The following is an 18,887-nucleotide window of genomic DNA, read 5'->3' as shown; positions in this document are numbered from 1 at the left end:
TGCCCGGTGTCCTCAATAATGAGCACAGCAGTGGAGGATATTGTGACAAGGTTAGTATCGGAGTACGGGTAACCAACGCACACACAATAGCTGGTGTGTGTCAGCACAAGACAAAGCAGCCCGATATCCTCCGATAAATTGCATAGGTAGGAGAGAGCTGTCAGACGGCCTTGGAAGGAGAATTTTGCACACCGACCCACAGGTTGACAGAATGATAGTACACACAACTCACACAGAGTTTAGTATATCCTACCGGGACGTGGGAAGATACAATCCAAAAAACGGGAGCAGCGGAGCAGTCAGCTTTCCCTATACGGCTAAGCTAACTTTGCGAGAAGAAATAAGAGACACTGCATGGTCTGACACAGTTTTACACGAACCACGGGGCACCTCCTCCCACGCTGTCAAGTCACCGGCATGACTTTGTTGTTATTATTACTCAACTTGTGCGGAGCGTGAGGGATATAATCCATACTTTCAATGACTTTCAACTAAATTCACCTGCACAGGTGATCTCAATTGTAACCATAATTATTTTAGATTTTATTTGGTACTTTTATCCCTTTTTCTCCCCTATTGGAAGTTACAGTCTTGTCCCATCACTGCAACTCCCGAACGGGTTTGGGAGAGGCGAAGGTCGAGAGCCACGCACCTCCGAAACACGACCCTGCCAAACCGCAATGCTTCTTGACACCCGGCTCGCTTAACCCAGAAGCCAGCCGCACCAATGTGTTGGAGGAAACGCCATACAACTGGCAACCGAAATCCGCCTCATGAGTCTCCCATTCCTGGGATCTAACCCGGGGCTGTAGTGACGCCTCAAGCACTGCAACGCAGTGCCTCAGACAGCAGCGCCACTCGGGAGGCCCAATTGTAACCATTATTGATCACCTCATTACCGCTCTGTAAAAGATCATGCCAGTGTCCCGCTTGCACCCAAAGTCTTTCAATACACTGTATGTTCGCCCTCTAGTTGGTATTGTCATCGCAACAATTTAGTCAACAAACAGACTAAGGGCAATTGATCTATTTGACAATCATTCCGTACAATATAAATAAAATATTTACTAATGTGCCATGGCAATCTACTGTGGCAATTTACCAAATCAAGGCTAGTGATCGCTGTTCTGATGTCCAGAAGCATTATGTACAACAAAAGTTAAGATCAGTGCAAAAACAAAAACACACAAAATAGCCCGTAAAAAGGACGCTCTACATTCCAGTTCCATTCTTCCATGGTGCCTTTGGAAGCAGGTAGGCAGCAGGCAGCTGACTTTGGATTGGTTAAATAACGAGAGTAGTCTAGAACAACATTAGTTTCAATTCATAAAAATTGTCAAAACTTGTGACGCTCAGAGCCAAAGCATGCTGCTAAAACCACTACACTACAGCAGATCACAATGCTCTAGCAAGCCGTGAGAATACTTGATGCTATGAGGTTGGTTGGTTTGTAGAGCCTTCCCCAAAACATAGCCCCCTAGGTACGGTACTGCAGTCCATTGTATAGCCTACCAACACCGCTTCCATCTGCCCCCTGGCGGCGATTCTAAATATTCAATATTTATTCAAATCCTCCTGCTGCAGGATTATTTTCCTCCTGCGGCAAAATTGGTCATATTACGATCCTACATCTGTAGCTACAAAGTAGCCTATGCCTACCTGGCAAAATTATATCATGATTATTTGCACCAATCCAGTGGCCATTTGATTGCAAACTCCTTCACATGTGCTACAGAATCACCACTAACTAAAGAACAGTGCTAGGTGCCTGTGCATGAATGAAAGGGTACAGTGGGGGGAAGTATTTGATCCCCTGCTGATTTTGTACGTTTGCCCACTGACAAAGAAATGATCAGTCTATAATTTTAATGGTAGGTTTATTTGAACAGTGAGTGACAAAATAACAACAAAAAAATCCAGAAAAACCCAATTCAACAATGTTATAAAAGGATTTGCATTTTAATTAGGGAAATAAGTATTCGACCCCTCTGCAAAACATGACTTAGTACTTGGTGGCAAAACCCTTGTTGGCAATCACAGAGGTCTGAAGTTTCTTGTAGTTGGCCACCAGGTTTGCACACATCTCAGGAGGGATTTTGTCCAACTCTTTTTGCAGATCTTCTCCAAGTCATTAAGGTTTCGAGGCTGACGTTTGGCAACTCGAACCTTCAGCTCCCTCCACAGATTTTCTATGGGATTAAGGTCTGGAGACTGGCTAGGCCACTCAAGGACCTTAATGTGCTTCTGCTTGAGCCACTCCTCACGACCCATTTTCAATGCCCTGGCTGAGGGAAGGAGGTTCTCACCCAAGATTTGACAGTACATGGCCCCGTCAAATGATGCGGTGAAGTTGTCCTGTCCCCTTAGCAGAAAAACACCCCCAAAGCATAATGTTTCCACCTCCATGTTTGACGGTGGAGATGGTGTTCTTGGGGTCATAGGCAGCATTCCTCCTCCTCCAAACACGGCAAGTTGAGTTGATGCCAAAGAGCTCCATTTTGGTCTCATCTGACCACAACACTTTCACCAGTTGTCCTCTGAATCATTCAGATGTTCATTGGCAAACTTCAGACGGGCATGTATATATATTCTTGAGCAGGGGGACCTTGCGGGCGCTGCAGGATTTCAGTCCTTCACGGCGTAGTGTGTTACCAATTGTTTTCTTGGTGACTATGGTCCCAGCTGCCTTGAGATCATTGACAAGATCCTCCTGTGTAGTTCTGGGCTGATTCCTCACCGTTCTCATGATCATTGCAACTCCACGAGGTGAGATCTTGCATGGAGCCCCAGGCCGAGGGATATTGACAGTTCTTTTGTGTTTCTTCCATTTGCGAATAATCGCACCAAATGTTGTCACCTTCTCACCAAGCTGCTTGGCGATGGTCTTGTAGCCCATTCCAGCCTTGTGTAGGTCTACAATCTAGTCCCTGATATCCTTGGAGAGCTCTTTGATCTTGGCCATGGTGGAGAGTTTGGAATCTGATTGATTGATTGCTTCTGTGGACATGTGTCTTTTTACAGGTAACAAGCTGCGGTTAGGAGCACTCCCTTTAAGAGTGTGCTCCTAATCTCAGCTCGTTACCTGTATAAAAGACACCTGGGAGCCAGAAATCTTTCTGATTGAAAGGGGGTCAAATACTTATTTCCCTCATTAAAATGCAAATCAATTTATAACATTTTTGACATGCGTTTTTCTGGATATTTTTGTTGTTATTCTGTCTCTCACTGTTCAAATAAACCTAACATTAAAATTATAGACTGATCCTTTCTTTATCAGTTGGCAAACATACAAAATCAGCAGGGGATCAAATACTTTTTCCCCCACTGTAACTATCCTCAAAATCTAAATTTCTTCAATTCTTCCAAGACCTCAAAAGTGGTCTCCTGATGTGGTTTATTAAGCATTGTTATGGACTTAGAACATCCAATTTGGTTGTCTATTTAAAAAGTGTGACTTCGAGAGCAAAAAACAAAACAAATATGGAAAAATCTGAAACCTGGTTAATTTATGACTCAGTTGACAACCTCATTTATCTGTTTCAATAGTACTACTATTAGCCTACTTGCACAGTACAGCTTGGGTGTGCTTGACTGTGAAGACCAATATGGGATTCATCATTTTAGGTCATTCAGAGTGTATGTCAATGTTTCTCATAGAAGTTTTCGCACAGGGCAACTTTCCTTCGCTGGGTGGGCCGTTTGGGTCATTTTTGGCAAAATTAGAGTATACCCACTTCTCCAAGCACCATAACACCACTGAGTATGTGTATTGTTATGAATCGTTCATGTGTTTGTTAGTCACACTGGGAAGACCTTTGGCTTCAGCCAGCCATTCTCTATGACTCACCACAGGTCAACACAGTACATCCACCCCACTGTCTCCTCAGACCTAAACACCATGGTACACTGAAAACAGAGACACACCGGCAGACAAATGACACACACAGGAATCATGGTGAGAAGGGTGGGTGGGAGGGAAGGAAGGAGAAGATCTATTCTGGTGCATTAAATCCTCATAGTTTCAGGCATCAATTAGTCTGGAAATAGCCTTTGTCTAGAAAATGATAGCAGGCGTGAAAGAGTGAAAGAGCAGAGAGGCATTTTGTGTGTGTGTGTGTGTGTGTTTGTGTCTTTTATTCTGCTCTGTTTATAGAGAGAAGGTGGGGCTAGGTAACAGGTGGTGTGAAGAATGTGAGGTTATTATTAAGTGATAATACCAGAGAAGCAGATGTTTGGAGGATACAGTATATTGGTACGGGTGTTGTTAGGCCCGAGGCGAAGTCAAGTGCCGGCAAACCATGCCAATATATCCTCCAAACACCGGCTTCCGAGGGCAATATCACTTTTATACAACGGGTTACCAACATATTCAAATTATGACTGACATATTTCAATTAAAAACATTATTTTGATGAATTTATTCATACTATTTCATCCTTCAACAAGATATAGTCCCGACACAAATCTAGGGTTGCTACCCAAGCTGGCTGGTCGTTCGTTCTATTGGTTCGGTTGCCAGAGATGCGACCCGGTTGTTCAGTCTTTTTGTTCTGTATCTATGGACGTGACCCAGTCGTTCGTTCTAAATGTTCCATTGCCATACTGGCTGGCAACATTCTTATCCTTTGTTGCTATCTAGCCAACTACGGCTAACTTACAGTTACGTCAAACAGTGCAGACAGAATAACAACAATAGCTGCATTTGTTTAAGCTGTTTTCTAGTGACATTTATTTGGATACATCCATAACAATGAGCTAATGAGGCACATTTCGCCTGGCATAGAAAATGTGCTTTCTCGTTAGGACATGTTGTTCAGTGGAGCTAGCCAACAACACAGCCAACACAATAACTTCAAACTGAAGCTGGAAAGACTGCAAACTAACTGCACTTCGTTTCGTTTGAGCTTTTTTCAATAGACATTTCTTTGTATATCCATAAAAATGATGCCAGCTGATTCATCATTTCAACTGGCTGAGAATTGCTGCCTGCCTCTCGCTCTCTCGTCCCGACTCCCAACCCCAACACGTTCATTACTATGGGACAGTTGGAGATCGAATTTGAATATTGAAACAATGTTGAAAATGTCAAAGAGACAGACAGCAAGGTTTATACAAATCTCCGCTGTTGAAAACTAAATGTTAGTCTAAAAGAAATGTGAGATAATGTCTAGATGCTTTTTATAGTGGAGATCAAGTTTATAACTTCCCTGCCTGAGCTGATGAGACAGTGGATTGCGCAGTCAGATGGAACAGAGTAAATAGGTATTTTAACGTCATAGATTTAGCTGGTGGTAACTTGTGGAATAGACACCGGCTGGAATGCGCTTTTAACCAATCTGCATTCAGGATTAGACCCACCTGTTGTATAATATGTGACATGATCTGGAACCCAGGAGTTCTGATTCTAAATGAAGCCTTGTTCACACTGCAGGCCTTAATGCTCAAATCAGTTTTTTTCCCAAATCCGTTTTGGAATATTGACTGTCCAAACAGCAAGTTGCAAGTAACCAAATCGGATTTGTGTGTCACGTCCTGGCCAGTAAAAGGGGTTATTTGTCATTGTAGTTGGTCAGGGCGTGGCAGGGGGTGTTTGTTTTGTGTGGTTGGGTATTGTGGGTTTAGGTTCCAGTTTTCTTATTTCTATGTTTATCTAGCTTTTCTAGTTCTATGTGAGTTTTGTCAATGACCTCCAATTAGAGGCAGCTGGTTGTTGTTGTCTCTAATTGGAGGCCATATTTAGTTCTGTTTGTTTTCACTGGGTTTTGTGGGTGGTTGTTTCTAGTATAGTCTATGCACCTTACTGGACTGTTTTCGTCGTTTGTTTTGTATTGATTGAGTGTTTTCTTTAATAAATAAGAGGATGAGCACTTTACCCGCTGTGTTTTGGTCCCCCTTCAACGACGAGCGTTACATTGTGTGTGTTCAGAGCACAGTCATTTGCTGACATGGCCAAGCTAATTGTCATACTAACAACGGTTGCATGGTTAGGCTGATTGGTGGTGGTGCTAGTGTTTCCTATCACTCAGAAGTTATGTAGCAAGCTAAGGAGACAACAATGCCTGCCATGGACATATCAGTTGCATTGAATGTTGAAAATCATAGTGTAAGAACACTTTTTGTCACGTGTGCTCCCTTTATGGCCTCTAGGTCACCAGGCTGCTCGTTATGGCGCACACCTGTCACCATCGTTACGTGCACCTGCGCATCATCAGACTCACCTGGACTCCATCACCTCCTTGATTACCTGCCCTATATATGTCACTCCCATTGGTTCCTTCCACAGGTGTCATTATTTCTGTTCCTGTGTCATGTCTGTGTGTTGTTCATGGTTCTTATTTTGTATTATGTTGTGTTTATTTTATGTTATGTTGTGTTTATTTTATTAAAACACTCACTCCCTGAACTTGCTTCCTGACTCTCAACGCACATTGTTAAACTTCTAAAGACTTGAAGAATATGATGATCCAACTTTCAAAACAAGTCATTTTTGGTTAGCCACAGCAGTCAACTAGATAGCTAGGTAGCTGTTTAACTTTGTAGCACATTCACTAATTTGTTTGTAAATAATTAACAAGTTAGTTAGCTACTACATGTTCTTGTCAAAACTTTAAACAGTGTAGCTAGCAAGCAACAAGATATGTCAAATAACAGTCAAAAACCACTTGAGGGGAAATAAATCAGATTTGGCCATTCAGACAAGTCTCATGGCCAGGAATCAGATTTGTATGTGGCTTGAAATGTTGGTTGAAATATTTGATTCCATGTGCTTTTTGGCTATTCAGAAATAAGAAAAAATAACTATTTTGAACTTAGATATGCATCATTTTTTTTATTTGAGCTCATACAAACTGGCAGTTTTTAAACAGGCTTAAATGATTGCATCTCCTGATCTGACTCTCTGATGATCCCTCTTAGAAATAGCCTTCTCTACTACCGTTTTGTCTCATTTGATATATGTTAAGTCTATGAAAAGGATGTTAATCCCTCATTATGTATATATTCTGAATTCCCTCATGGTATATTGTTTAATTCAACCTTGGTCTGATTGTTCTTTAAGTTTAAAGATCTGGATTACCCTTGGAAGGTGTGCATGCCCTTATATGCCCTTTTCTACCCTAATAATCTTTGGATGATGAACTGTTTTGGGAGTGCGCCTTTCAATGTGATTTCTAATGAGAAATGCTCTCTCCCTCTCTCTCTCTCTCTCTCTCTCTCTCTCTCTCTCTCTTTCTCTCTCTCTCTCTCTCTTTCTCTCTCTCTCTCTCTCGCTCTCTCTCTCTCTCTCTCTCTCTCTCTCTCTCTCTGTGATACTTTCATGCCTGAGAATAAGCCCTCTGCTCTCTCAGAGATTAGAACCTAATCAAGAGGTATTACAGCAGACTAGAGCAGCCTGCCTCTCAGCTCGCCTTCCCAGATTTAGGGACGTTCCTTCCAAATTCCATTTCAAATTTTTCTCTTTTTCAGAACAGGTATAATGAGAGAGAGCCTTTTTGTGGACATGTCAACTGTGATTTAGATACCTCACATATTCTCCTTCTCACCTTGGATTAAACTTTAATTCATCATTAGGCTCATATTATAGGGGTAGAGAGAGCAAGAAAGAGAGAGAAGAAAAAAGAAAAAATGAGAAAAATAGAGAAAGTTTAGTAGGAGTTCAAAGGCAGGAGGAAATATGAACCAGCTGTGCCGGCCCCACTTTCCTGGTCGTAAAAACATTTTTGTATATTTTTATTTCTAATAACTGGGCTCCATGCCTTGTGGACATTTTTCAGGCACGGTCTTCAGACCTTACTGGCAAACAAACATTGAAACAATTAAATAATAGCTAAACATACAACCTAGACCACTGAAAACATCTATATGACATTGAAATACATCTGTTTGTTGGGGTCATATAAAGTTCACAGTTGTGCGACTGTAAAAATATACAAACACTTTATTCATGTACAGTACCAGTCAAAAGTTTAGACACACCTAATCATTCAAGGGTTTATCTTTATTTTTACTATTTTCTATATTGTAGAATAATAGTGAAGACATCAAAACTAGGAAATAACACATATGAAATCATATAGTAACCAAAAAAGTGTTAAATAAATCATAATATATTTTATATTTGAGATTTTTCAAAGTAGCCACCCTTTCCCTTTCTGACAGCATTGCACATTCTTCGCATTCTCTCAACCAGCTTCATGAGGTAGTCACCTGGAATGCATTTCAATTAGCCTTGTTAAAAGTTAATTTGTGGAATTTCTTTCCTTCTTAATGTGTTTGAGCCAATCAGTTGTGTTGTGACAAGGTAGGGGTGGTATACAGAAGATAGTCCTATTTGGTAAAAAACCAAGTCCATATTGTGGCAAGAACAGCTCAAATAAGCAAAGAGAAACAACAGTCCATCATTACTTTAAGACATGAAGGTCAGTCAATACGTAAAATGGCAAGAACTTTCAAAGTTTCTTCAGTCGCAAAAACCATCAAGCGCTATGGTGAAACTGGCTATCATGAGGACCACCATAGGAAAGGAAAACCCAAAGTTACCGCTACTGCAGAGCATAAGTTCACCAGCCTCAGAAATTGCAGCCCTAATAAATGCTTCACAGAGTTCAAGTAACAGACACATCTCAACATCAACTGTTCAGAGGAGACTGAGTGAATCAGGCCTTCATGGTCAAATTTCTGCAAAGAAACCACTACTAAAGGACACTAATAAGAAGAAGAGACTTGCTTGGGCCAAAACACACAAGCAATGGACATTAGACTGGTGGAAATCAGTCCTTTGGTGTGCTGAGTCGAAATTTGAGATTTTTGTTTCCAACGGCCGTGTCTTTGTGAGACGCAGAGTAAGTTAACGGATGATCTCGGCATGTGTAGTTCCCACCGTAAAGCATAGAGGACTTACTGGTGTTCTTCCATGCCGTTCATGGGAGGGGTGCGTCACTTGAGTGGGTTGAGTCACTGACGTGGTCTTCCTGTCTGGGTTGGCGCCCCCCCTTGGGTTGTGCCATGGCGGAGATCTTTGTGGGCTATACTCGGCCTTGTCTTCGGACGGTAAGTTGGTGGTTGTAGACATCCCTCTAGTGGTGTGGGGGCTGTGCTTTGGCAAAGTGGGTGGGGTTATATCCTGCCTGTTTGGCCCTGTCCGGGGGTATCATCGGATGGGGCCACAGTGTCTTCTGATCCCTCCTGTCTCTGCCTCCAGTATTTATGCTGCAGTAGTTTATGTGTCGGGGGGCTAGGGTCAGTCTGTTACATCTGGAGTATTCTCTTGTCTTATCCGGTGTCCTGTGTGAATTTAAATATGCTCTCTCTAATTCTCTCTTTCTCTCTTTCTTTCTTTCTCTCGGAGGACCTGAGCCCTAGGACCATGCCTCGGGACTACCTGGCATGATGACTCCTTGCTGTCCCCAGTCCACCTGTCCATGCTGCTGCTCCAGTTCCCACTGTTCTGCCTGCCGCTACGGAACACTGACCTGTTCACCGGACGTGCTTGTTGCACCCTCGACAACTACTATGATTATTATTATTTGACCATGCTGGTCATTTATGAACATTTTAACATCTTGACCATGTTCTGTTATAATATCCACCTGGCACAGCTAGAAGAGGACTGGCCACCCCTCATAGCCTGGTTCCTCTCTAGGTTTCTTCCTAGGTTTTTGGCCTTTCTAGGGAGTTTTTCCTAGGGAGTTTTTCCTAGCCACCGTGCTTCTTTCACATGCATTGCTTGCTGTTTGGGGTTTTAGGCTGGGTTTCTGTACAGCACTTTGAGATTTCAGCTGATATACGAAGGGCTATATAAATACATTTGATTTGATTTGATTTGAGGAGGAGGTGTGATGTGTCGGGGTGCTTTGCTGATGACACTGTCTGTGATTTATTTAGAATTCAAGGCACACTTAACTAGCATGGCTACCACAGCATTCTGCAGCGATACGCCATCACATCTGGTTTGCGCTTAGTGGGACTATCGTTTGTTTTTCAACAGGACAATGACCCAACACACCTCCAGGCTGTGTAAGGGCTATTTTACCAAGAAGGAGAGTGATAGAGTGCTGCATCAAATGACCTGATCTCCACAATAACCTGACCTCAACCCAATTGAGATGATTTGGGATGAGTTGGACCGCAAAGTGAAGGAAAAGCAGCCAACAAGTGCTTAGCATATGTGGGAACTCTTTCAAGACTGTTGTAAAAGCATTCCAGGTGAAGCTGGTTGAGAGAATGCCAAGAGTGTGCAGAGCTGTCATCAAGGCAAAGGGTGGCTACTTTGAAGAATCTCAAATATAAAATATATTTTGATTTGTTTAACACTTTTTTGGTTACTACATGATTCCATAGAACAGAAGGGGAAGAGACTTGCAGATCCTACAAACAGGTGAGATTTCATGTGTCAAGTTCTATTTTCAATAAAACTGTTCCTTTATCCCCCCATCGGTACAAACGGTTTCCATGGCAACTTGGCTGCCATCAGCCAGCTGTCCTAATTGATATAGCGTGGCAAGTTGGAAAAGAGTTCTATAAATTCCCAGTATGATCCCATAGATTACCAGCTGTGGTGTCCCGTGTACAGTATTTGAAAGTGATTGTCACTATGTCTGGATCTCATTCAAGATAGCCTCCACACATGGCTCCACACATGGCTCAATGTCTGTGTGGGGTGTCAATGTGTGGTGGTTTAGTGCTTCATCAGTAGAGAATCATCAGCTCCGTTATAGAGAGGTGTGTGTGTGTGTGTGTGTGTGTGTGTGTGTGTGTGTGTGTGTGTGTGTGTGTGTGTGTGTGTGTGTGTGTGTGTGTGTGTGTGTGTGTGTGCTAAGGTGCGGAGAGTCCGTTCAGGTGGTCAGTCCAGTTCAAATGTTCAGTAGTCTGGATGGCTTGTAGAAAGAAACTGTCTCTGAGACTGTTGGTATCAGACCTCATGCTCCGATACCGTCAGTCAGATGGTAAGGAGCAGAACAGCTCATGGCAGGGGTGTGTGGGGTCCTTGATGATGCTGCGTGCCTTCCTCAGGCACCATTAGATGTCCTGGATGGATGGGAGTACGGTGCCAGTGATGTACTGAGTGGTCTTCACCACCCACTGGAGGGCCTTACAGTTGTGGACGGAGAAATTCCTGTACCATGCCGTGATGTAACCGGTCTGGACGCTCTCGATGGTGCAGCGGTAGTATTTGTAGAGGACCCGGGGTGGAATGCTGAATTTCTTCAGCCGCCTTAGGAAGTAGAGAAGCTGTTGCCCCCTCTTCACAAGAGTGTTGGTGTTGTTGGTCCATGTCACGTCCTCTGTGATGTGGATGTCGAGGAACTTTAAAACTGCTGATGTTCTCTACTTCAGTCCCGTTGATGTGGATCGGGAAATGTTCCCTCTTCTGCTCCCTGAAGTCAACAATCAACTCCTTTGTTTTGCAACGTCAAGGGAGAGGTTGAACAATGCCAGTTCAGTTATCTCCTCCCTATAGGCTGACTCAGTGTCATTGGTTATCAGGCCTATAGCCTCATCGAGAACCAGACTAAAGGAGAAGCCTGGGGAAGACCATGGCACAAAATCAGCTAAAAAGGGGTGGGAACCAGGTTTAAATCAGTGACGCCAACATGTCAAACCAATCAAATGCCTTGCTTGAGCAGAGCATCAAAGGTTCCCACTAGATTAGTGTCATAAGTGAGTGAGGATAGCCATGAAATAGCAGATTAAAACCCCATCAGATATGTTGGTGTATGCCGTGTTTGTGGTGAACCGTATGACTGTAACAGGAACAAACAACCTTTTGCAAGGTAAATTGTCTTTATTGTGACCAGACTACAAACTGGCTTTAGAAGAGATAATGGGACCTGTCACGGTGAGTGATGGGTTTTCAAAGGCAGTGTATGTCTCCTGTCGCAATCTTCTACTCAAATATAAAAGAAGTGCCAACGATGTGGAAAGAACGGGCTGTCTCAACCCCAAGAAGTACCAGGAAACCCCAGAGAGTCTGGCGAGACGAGGCCTATTCAGGGACCCAGCCCCAGATATAGGAATTCAACCGCTACAAGTATCGTTTTTTGGTGCGTCATCGGCTGTAAGTGACAACACCAAAAGTAATCACCACATGCAGTAGTTAAAGTGCTCTACCTTCGGACATAGCTATCTAGGTTCGGGGAAAATAAGCAACACCTGGAGGGGTGGAGACAATCACAGGCACAGGTGAAACAGATAAAGTTTTGGATTAGTGGAAAAAGTCAGACCCAAGATTTCTGAAATTTGTGCAATGTCTGAGCACATTCTCCATGACTGTTGCTACAGGAACAAGGTAGAGGCCTTTACACTGCGCAAAGAATTGCAATGGCCATGGCAGGTGCCACCCTTTTCAGGGCACATTTGAAATGTATGTGTGCACCAATGTTTTGTAATGCCAAAAAGAGATGCTTTGACCGACTATCCAGGCTCGGCGTGTCCAGGAAGAATACAATAATAAAATGTAAACAGACTGGCGAGTCAAATGGAGTGTCCAGGTCCAGACTGCAGGGTGGGTAACTTGTCCTGACAACACAACGCAACACAACAATGATTAAATGGTATGTTTAAAGCTATTGAAATGTGTTGATACAACCACCATAATAACAAGCTACAGAATGATATGTGGCTGTGTATGTTTGCTATGTTTTTTTTATATATTTTGAAACTATTTTTATTAGGATTTTTGACAGTTACTAAGAGAGTCGGAAATGAGTGACAGGGACAGGGTCACTCTAGTGTTGCCGGAGCGTGGCGCTCCCTCACTTTTTTTCAATTTGAGAATACATGGAGCTGGTAACTTTTTCTGGAAAATTAATTCTGATACCTTCTAAATAAATTATATTTAATTACCACAAAATTCCATGAAAGCAATAGAATGACAAACCACTGAAAATAAATATGTATAGCAGCTTAGAGGTAGGTAAATGGGGTGTGGTTTCTTCCCTGTCTTCTCTCTGGCGGTGACGAGAATGACTCTAGCATCACTAATTTACTAAAAGGTAGATTTGTTCCGTATTTCAGTCAGGCATTCCAACCTGTCTCTTTTGCAGCATAGAGGAAGAGGCAAAGCGAGAGTTTTCACTTGCCAAAATCTGTCCAAAATAAGCCCAATATGTTTCTATGGGCTTATTTTGGACCTTTTCGCCTGCCTTCCCGCCTTCAGGACCACACCCCCCCAAAAAAATGTATGTAGGCTACACTGTCCCTCAACATCATCCCTATGTCCCGCATTTGGGTATTTTAAAAGTGGTCACCCTGTAAGTGTAACCCAGAATGATATGTGACCACTTGGTTATGGTGACACCATTCTGCAGAGGACACCCATACCAAAATGGCCACCCAAAGCCCAAGGAGCCTGACCCTCTCTGGAAGTTGCTGTAGCCCTGCTTGGCAGTGGTAGAAAAAATATTCAATTGTCATACTTGAGTAAAAGTAAAGATATTAATAGAAAATTACCAGTAAAATACTAGTCGAGTGACAGTCAATGTATTTGCTTTTAAATATACTTAAGTATCAAAAGTAAAAGTATAAATCATTTAAAATTCCTTATATTTAGCAAACCAGATGGCACCATTTACTTGTATTTTTTATTTACGGATAGCCAGGGGCAAACTCCAATACTCAGAAATAATTTACAAACGAAGTCTGCCAGATCAGAGGCAGTAAGCATGACCAGAGAGATTCTCTTGATAAGTGCATGAATTTGACCATTTTCCTGTCCTGTTAAGCATTCAAATTTTAACAAGTACTTTTGGGTGTCAGGGAAAATATATTGAGTAAAAAGTACATTATTTTCTTTAGGAATGTAGTAAAGTAAAAGTATAAATAGTAAAGTACAGATACCCCAAAAAGCTAGTAGAACATTAAAGTATTTTTACTTAAGTACTTTACACCACTGCTGCTTGGGATATTTAGCCTATTGGCAATTGGTTGAGATGCAAGTGCAGTTGGATGGAAATTATCCAACCATTATGTAGGAATTATGTTGAATATAATAATAAACTACATTTATCAATCTGACTCCAATATTATGTGAATAAATGCAACAGAGGAATATAATGAACATGTCTGACTCGATACAAATAGCTAATCCTGGTGACCAATGTTCTAGCATTCATTTATTGAGGCAAGCAGACCAAAAAACAACAAACACTAGCACTCGACTCTCACACGACAAAACATACAGGAAACTAAATTCAAGAACAAACAAAAGGAAACAGAAAAAACACCTCTCTTAAAGGGGAAACAATCATGAAATAATAAGACACACCTGAGTCCAATAAGTCTCTAGGGCGGTCTCTGCTGCCCTCTGGTGCCAGGAGGAACCATGACAATTAGGCTATAAACCTACTGTAAATTGTTTCGTTCCTTAACTGGCCGAATGGCAAAGCTTTCCTTCAGCTATCCTTCAGTACCACAAGTTGGTTAACATCATTGCGTAATCCTGGCACTGTCCTTTCAGCACCACAAAGGTTGCTCCAATCGTTAAAAAATGTAATCTCATCAAGCATTTTACATAACAGAACCAAGTATAATATCATCGGATGGTAGGCCTATAATGTTACTGATACACCAAAACACCTCATTTCTAATGAGATTTTAAGATGGTTAACTAAGGCTAAATAGTCTTTGTTTGTTTGTTAATGTGCCAAAACTCAAGAGCGTGCTACTAGGCAGGATATATGCTTTGATTAAAACAAAACACAAGAAAGGCAAATAGTTTAACACCGTCTGCTCTAATTCGCACCTGCATTGGTTGTCTGGCGCATTACCGCTAAACCACGACATCAGCATTTCTGTGTTAATTTAATATAAAAACCTGTTATGACCTCTGTCACTATCTATAGTCAAATGCTTGAGAGTGAACAGGTCCAGCTACCAGGGATTGAAGTTCTTCCTGATTGCCCATCCCCTGGATCCGCGGGGAGACCTCATCTCAGCGGTACTGGAATGGTATGCACACAGTGCTGTGTTATACATGGTGACTCACAGTAGCTGTCCTTCATAAAAACGCATTACATGGCTACAGTATGCATGTTTGCTGCATTCATTTAATCACTGATAAATGTTTTGAACCTCTTTACCACTTCCTGACAGTCCATCCCCTGGATCTGAGGAGAGACCCTCTCAACCGAAAAATGATCAAATAGTATGAATGAAATAACATCCAAAATCATGAACTATTTTGGGTGTAATATGCAGCTAGATTGGGCTGATATTAGGCGTTCTTTGAAAGGAGCAACATTTGAATTTAATTAACTTTATTCTGAGCTCCTTTCATAGGCTTATGCACGGAGAAATCCATATCGACTTACAATTGACATCTTCAAACAGAGCATAACACCTCACATCATTTCACTAGAACAAAAAAAAAGGACTACCACTGGATCATAATGGTCCAGTGGTTGTCAGGAACGTGTTGGTGCAGATCACCTCCCACAAACAGGTCTCCAGCTCAGCCCTTGAAGTTCCTATATCCAAATTTGAGCCAAACATTGAAGACAAAATACCTCAGGAACTAATTCAAAGACATGTCATTGTGAGACAGGTACTACAATTTCAGCACTACCAGTATAATGATAAATGGCACTTACCTAACAAATCAGATGTAATTACTTTAGGACTACTGGATGAAGATGAAAGACAGTCAAAAGACATGATGAGGATGATTAAACTACTTAATGAACGTTATGTCCCATATTCTTCCATAGAAGTAGATGGCAAGATCGCTCAGACCCTGCTTGTGAAGTTGACATTAACAGGTGATCATTTGACAAAACAAATGCAAATGCAGTAATTGGACATTAGAAAAATGCCATTGAACCCATGGACAAAGTGGAAGGCTTATTGCCTGCTGTTGTGGACAACTGCGCAATTCACTTTACTAACCCTGTATACAGGGAGTTCTACAAGACCTGATCCAATGAAGAAATGGGAACTCTCTACCAATTAAGGAACATGATGAACAGAATAAATGTGACAAAGTGCAGTTAGAGATCATTACAGACCATCTGAATGGTTTAAAGATGTAAAAGATGCCGCCATCATCACAGCTACAGTCCATTACTTTGACATGGCTTCAGTGCAGGACACAATACAGACATAGTCCATCAGAAGATGTCACATCTGCCGCAGAAAAACAGAAGTGGTTTGATGCTCAGATGTTTGCCATAGTAAACACCCATGTCATAAACAATGACAGCGACGATCACCCCCAACCTAGTGGAGAAAAGCCAAACACAGGACACACAACCACAGCCGCTGACCTGTCACTATCCTGGCTATAGCCATCCAGCCTTCTGAAGTCAGAAACAACTGAGTCACCATGAGCGAAAACAACACAAGATATCAGTTGTCGATAATCAAGCTAAAATTGAAGCCAGATCTAAAAAATAAACACTGAAAACACAGTTGAGGCACTTTTCAGTTATCGTAGTGGCCTGCTGAAAGGATCACTCCCAGAAAGGAACTTTCTAGATTCTATACACGAGGGTTATGGAGAGAGAACCTGCAGGCTGTGGAAATTCAAAATGCTGCATTTTAGACAAGCCGGGAGAACAAAATATAGCCTAGAGGGTCTGAAACTGCAGTTTGATCTAGCACTATAAAGCCCCATTTTGTCTCATAGACTCCGGTGGAACAGTGAATACAGATGGTGGATCAGGAAACAACATAGCGTTTGACTTGAACTGCAAACACCATGTGCGCCTCACAAAAGATCTCATCCAACATCAAGGGGCCAGCAGGACGATTGGAGTCAGCAGGACCATTGAAGTCAGATAAAGACTGTGAGCTGAAGCCAGAGTCTGGAAAGCACTCAATTTTAAATAGATCTGAGGTCATCAATGTCGTGACTTGACTAATATTAATCGGAAGCCTATATTTATCTAATCACCTAAATGTGTTTAATTGTTACCTGATTAGATTAATCAGGTAACAATTAACTCATTGGGATCTGGGGCACCACGAGAGCTAATTAAATGGTAACACAGTATAAACATACACATATATGTTAAAAGCAGGTCCCTAGCGGAATGGAGAGGTGGTGGGGGGGACAGAGACACTTAACCTTGGTACATTTAGAAACTTCTCTCACTTACAGTAGTCATATACTTTGCACACAAACCGCTGCCCTCTTTGAGTAAGAAATCATGCATTTTTGGCGCCGATTCCTTGAGCGTTCAGAACACAAACCTGATCCTCAATTATTGACATCAGAGGAGAAACTACTATTACCATCGATTTCTCCACTTTCAATTTAAATAAACCTCAGACTGTCGCCCACACTTGATACACTAAACTTTAACCATAGCCTGTAGGTAGACATGCCATGTCTCTTTTCTTTAGTAGAGTGTTCAAGTAGGGGAGTTTTGTGTATAGAGCACACTTCTGGCAAAACAGAATAACAATTTTCTCCATTTCTTTCTTCAAATTTCTGCAATGTTGCAAACTAGCTAGCATACGGAAACAACTTTCTACAAAATGTGCCCTACCCAGTTGGAAAACAGTGATAAACATCAACGGGTGTGTGGTGGGAGGGTTCTTGAAATGTAACATCCAATCAAAATCTTGTCGCTTTGAGCCAGCGGACCATTCAAACCGTTTTTGCAATACAAAATTCTCCAGTCCTCCAAAGGACAACAACGTGATTTTGGAGGTATGACAAAGTGAGACCATCAGGGCTACAACCGTGGTGTCGTCAGCAAACTTGATGATGGAGTTGGTGTCGTGCAGAGCCAAGGGCTGAGGACACACCCCTGGGGGACCCTTGTATTAAGAGTCTGTGTTGTTGCCAATCCTCACAGCCTGTGGTCTGCCAGTCAGGAAGTCCAGGATCCAGTTGCAGGGTGGTGTCCAGACCGAGGTACTGAGCTTTGTCGAGCTTGGCGAGAACAATAGTGTTTTAATGCTGAACTGTAGTCAGTGAACAGCGTTCTCACATACTGTAGGTGTTCCTCTTGTCCAGGAGCGCTTGTCTAACATTGTAAAGCTATAGAGACCAGGCTGGCTTGTTTTGGAGGGGAAAAACTCTGAGTATCTGTATGCAGATTTACAGTGCAGTGCAATATTTCTCACTTTCTTAACGCCACATTTACCAATGAAACATGTTTCATTCTACTTTAGTGAAAACAAAAATCAAGTTGTAATTATATTCCGATATGTCTGCCTTGTTTGGTGAGAGCGAGCAGCACAGGTTAGTGTGGATGACTGCTATGCTATCAACAGAGTGTTATGTTTACTGTGGAGCTAATCTTCAGTATACACAGGATAGGTCACCATCTGTTGCCATGTACACTGTTTGCCCTCCTGGCTGTGTTCTGTAAATGCTACCTTTAGAGATGGCCGGCAGCATGGCAACATCTGTAATGTTAAAACAGCTTGCCAGTGACATACAAGGCAGAGTCCAGATGGCATTGTGCATACACTCTGCCTGCTATTGAGACTAAATCATGATCTCATAGTAGTCTACAGACAGACTGTTCTCACTTCAGTCCTGGGTTCAAATACTATTTAAAATATGAATTCCTTAATTCCTTGTCATACATTCAAAGTAAGTATTCAGATATTTTTTATTTGAGACAAGTAGTTGAATATTTTAATGTATTTGGAAATACACTTGGAAAGTATTTGAAAATACTCAAATACACTCCCATGCATTTAACTCAGGTATTTGAAAATACTCTCAAATACAATTTGATATACTATTATTTTTTTTCTCACAAATAACCAATCAAATACTGAAATAAAAGTACTTGTTTGGACTGTGTATTTGAAAATACTTAAATGACACAGGAAAAAAAGTGGAAATGATGGCAACTGCCAAAATTGTAGCTAAGCAAAATACTTGTTCATCATTTTGTAACCTGGTTAAAAACAGAACACTCTGCTCTTCA

Source organism: Salmo trutta, chromosome 7 (genome assembly GCF_901001165.1).
Source record: "Salmo trutta chromosome 7, fSalTru1.1, whole genome shotgun sequence".
Lineage (NCBI taxonomy): Eukaryota > Metazoa > Chordata > Actinopteri > Salmoniformes > Salmonidae > Salmo > Salmo trutta.
This window is presented reverse-complemented; position numbering follows the sequence as displayed.